This window comes from Podarcis muralis, chromosome 2 (genome assembly GCF_964188315.1).
Source record: "Podarcis muralis chromosome 2, rPodMur119.hap1.1, whole genome shotgun sequence".
Classification (NCBI taxonomy): Eukaryota; Metazoa; Chordata; class Lepidosauria; order Squamata; family Lacertidae; genus Podarcis; species Podarcis muralis.
In genome coordinates this window covers 35,142,079-35,146,336 of record NC_135656.1, presented here as the reverse complement: position 1 = coordinate 35,146,336, position 4,258 = coordinate 35,142,079, and positions in this window count along the sequence as shown.

The window sequence follows — 4,258 nt, the reverse complement described above, 5'->3', positions numbered from 1 at the left end:
AGGCAGCGTTCTGGGAGAGGCCATTATCCCTGTAAGGTGGGGGGAGGGAGAGGAAAAATAGAACGAGCAGGAAGAAGTGAACATTTTGTGGCTTGATGGGCGGGGGCGCGGGAATCAACGGGGGAGTAACACACCGGCAGGTTTTGCAGTTGTTATGAATATTTTACCTAGACCCCGGAATAATGATTAAATGCTGGCAACTGCTCCCCCTTCTCCCCCATTTAGGCCATTCCGCCAGTTTTGGAACGTTGATACTTCGCCCGCAACAAGTCCCGAACCCGAGGCGCAAAGACTTTAGCTGCTTGAAACGCAGTGTTCGCTTTCAGTGGGTTTACTTTTAGCCGAAGGAGACGGGCACTGCCGGATTTATGTATAAGCTAAACAAGTTATAGCTTACCAGAAAAATTTGAAGGAAAAAAACCTGGATGTACATTTCCAAAATATAAGATAAAAAAACAAATAAAATAAAACCTACATAGAGCAACGGTGTTTTGTGTTGTGTAGGCTCCTATGATGTAAGTATGGACCCCGCCTGCTATCCTGCTCCCTAAAATATCACTGGTTTGCTCTTTTCTTTATATAGGGTGGCTACATTCTGCATGGATTGGCTGCATGGCAACATGTTCTTTAAAGGTAAAGGTACCCCTGCCCGTACGGGCCAGTCTTGCCAGACTCTGGGGTTGTGCGCCCATCTCACTCAAGAGGCCGGGGGCCAGCGCTGTCCGGAGACACTTCCGGGTCACGTGGCCAGCGTGACATCGCTGCTCTGGCGAGCCAGAGCCGCACACGGAAACACCGTTTACCTTCCCGCCAGTAAGTGGTCCCTATTTATCTACTTGCACCCGGGGGTGCTTTCAAACTGCTAGGTTGGCTGGCGCTGGGACCGAGCAGCGGGAGCGCACCCCGCCACGGGGATTCGAACCGCCAACCTTTCGATCGGCAAGCCCTAGGCGCTGAGGCTTTTACCCACAGCGCCACCCGCGTCCCCAACATGTTCTTTAGATACCCATAAATTACCATATAGCATATATTTAACACAAAAAAAATAGTGACAATTTGTTGTTGACAAAGGACAGCTGGACATATAAAAGGCTCCATTACCTTCAGTAGCTTAAGGCCTCATCAAACCTAAATCCAGCTGTGGAGACAAGGGTCATTTTCTGCCATGTATACTTACGTGGTTAGTACTGCCACCGGTCCCTTAATATCTGCTTGCTCTCCCATATTTTTGCCAACAGCTCTTTGCTTAGGCCAACTGTTTACCATTTATAAGCGCAATCCCTAGCAAGGAACGAATTCTTGAAACAAATGTTCCATTGCAGTGGGGATGGGGCAAGTGTGGCCCTTCAGGTGCTGAGCGGGCTTCCAACTCCCATTGGCCTCAACCAGCATGGCATATAGCCACGGATGGTTGTAGTCTAACAACATATGGAAGGTCACAGGATTCCCAAGCAACCAGTGGAGTCAGAATAAGGCTGTACCTAGGACCCTCGTACCTACAGGACTGCCTCTCCTGGTATGCCCCGCACAGGACCTTAAGGTCCATAAATAACAACACTTTGGAGGTCCCGAGCCTCAAGGAGGTTAGATTGGTTTCAACTAGGGCCAGGGCCTTTTCAGCACTGGCCCCAACTTCTCTGTCCGTTGGCTTTTTTGCTGGCCCATGTAGGACCAGCATGGACAGCTGGTTCGGGTGAATATCTGATGTTTCTGCCCTTTATGGTCTTGATTTATGGGCTACTACTAAAATGAGACGCGGGTGGCGCTGTGGGTAAAAGCCTCAGCGCCTAGGGCTTGCCGATCGAAAGGTCGGCGGTTCGAATCCCCGCGGCGGGGTGCGCTCCCGTTGCTCGGTCCCAGCGCCTGCCAACCTAGCAGTTCGAAAGCACCCCCGGGTGCAAGTAGATAAATAGGGACCGCTTTCTAGTGGGAAGGTAAACGGCATTTCCGTGTGCGGCTCTGGCTCGCCAGAGCAGCGATGTCACGCTGGCCACGTGACCCGGAAGTGTCTCCGGACAGCACTGGCCCTCGGCCTCTTGAGTGAGATGGGCGCACAACCCCTGAGTCTGGCAAGACTGGCCTGTACGGGCAGGGGTACCTTTACCTTTACCTTACTAAAATGAGGCTGCATTTTAAGCTGCATTTTAAGCCGTATTTTAATTAACTGTTTTTTTGTTTGTTGTTGTTTTCTATTACGTTTTATTGTAATTTATATTTGGTGTTAGCTGTCCTGAGCCTGGCCCTGACTGTGGAGGGCGGGGTATAAATAAAAATTTATTATTGTTATTACATTGTTTACTTTGCATCCAATGCACTCCATCCCCAGTTTGTGAAACCTTGTACTTCACACAAACCTTGTACGGACAGTCACAATCCATATCTATCCTGCAGTTTCTTCAGAAATACTGTGTTTTGATGTGTTTTCCTCCAAACCAGCTTCAATTTTAAAACCTAAGCCACATGAAGGCATCCATGCCCCCTTTCCACCCACTAGTTGGGGGGGGGGTGTGGACAGACCCTATTGATGTCTACAATGTGCAAATCAGGTTTGAAACACAGAAGGGAAATGACCTCACTGAGTTTTAAACTGGCAATGTGTACACAGCATAAGTTGCTTATCAGGTTTGGCAAGCCTCTGCTTAACAGCTTTAGAGTACAGGTTGGATTCAGACTTAGAAATTCATTCTGAATCCAACTCTATGTACACCGTTACTAGTGAACAGATATTCCTTTACCCTTTTGCTTTGGGATCACATCTCTGCAAGGAAAAAACAAAACAAAATAAAACAAGATTCAATGTTATAAGCATGCAACAATGCACTCCAAGGCATACTCTGAAGAATACTGGCTTTCAATGAAGCTTCCTTCCAGTTTTGTGTGCAAAGGAAGGGTGGTAAATCTGTGACCCTGCAAATGTTGTTGTACTCCCAATTGCAATTGTGATAGGAATTTTGAGGTCTTAGATATACAGTGGTACCTCGGGTTACATACGCTTCAGGTTACACACTCCACTAAGCCAGAAATTGTGCTTCAGGTTAAGAACTTTGCTTCCTGATAAGAACAGAAATCGGGCTCCGGCGGCAGCAGGAGGCCCCATTAGCTAAAGTGGTGCTTCAGGTTAAGAACAGTTTCAGGTTAAGTACGGACCTCCGGAACGAATTAAGTACTTAACCCGAGGTATCACTGTATGTTAAATGTTCATAAGTGTACCAACCAAGCACTTACATAGATCAGCACAGGAAGACCGACCTGAAATCATTTTTGAATCCCAAATGTTTTCTCTGCAAGGAGGGAGGGGGGTCAGGGAGCCTTCCCGTTGTCTCATGAATTTAGTAATTAGCATTTTAATAGGTGACAGACTATCAGGAAAGGCAATCAGATAACCTGGCAGACAGGAAAAACAACACCTTTTCTGTGATGTAGATATGATGTTTGTGGGGTGTGGTCTTGGGTTACACCCCTTCTGTATGTATGAAGGGGCGGTGTTGAGCTCCAGGGCAGGGAATTTAAAATGTCTATATAAGGCCTTGCACGCCATTGTTCTGGGTTCTTCCTTCTTTCCTGCATGTGAGGGGAGCACCCTGTTGCAACAGATCAATAAAGATCAAGCTTACTAGCTGCTTTGCTTTTCAATATTCTCTGGTTGGCTTCTGTTATTTTCTCCTACCAATAGGGAACCTACATAAGGACTCTATATGGGCTCTTGGATACTCCTTAAGGGAAAAAGGGCACATTTTTGTTTTACAACGCAATCAACTAGCATAGCCATTGGTCAGGGGTGATGGGAGCTGGAGTCCAGCAGCATCCTGAGGACCACACATATTCTGGCCCTGGGCTACAGGATTCCAACCATGGTTATCTTACTGTGTTTTTAATATTTTTTCCATAAACCACCATTATGTATTTGAAGGACAGAATGTGATTTTAAGTTTCAATTACATTTTTACCCCAAAAACTAAATAAACAAACTGAACAATTCTGGACTGGTTCATAACGCAAATATCCACTCCCCAAGGTTACCAAATTATAGAAACCTTGAGTGAGATGATCCGTATTTTCAGACCCTAGCTTAATTTAAAAAAATTAAGAAGGGGGTGGGCATGCTGGGGGGAAAAAGACCTAATCCCACCTGCCATTGAACCTAATGTGTTTTGATTATATGCAATTTTTACTTCAGGCACTATCACCCTGAGGTAACCGCCTCCTAAATTGAGAGCTGCTTGTATAGTAACAACAGTGCATGAGAACATGCCCTGTG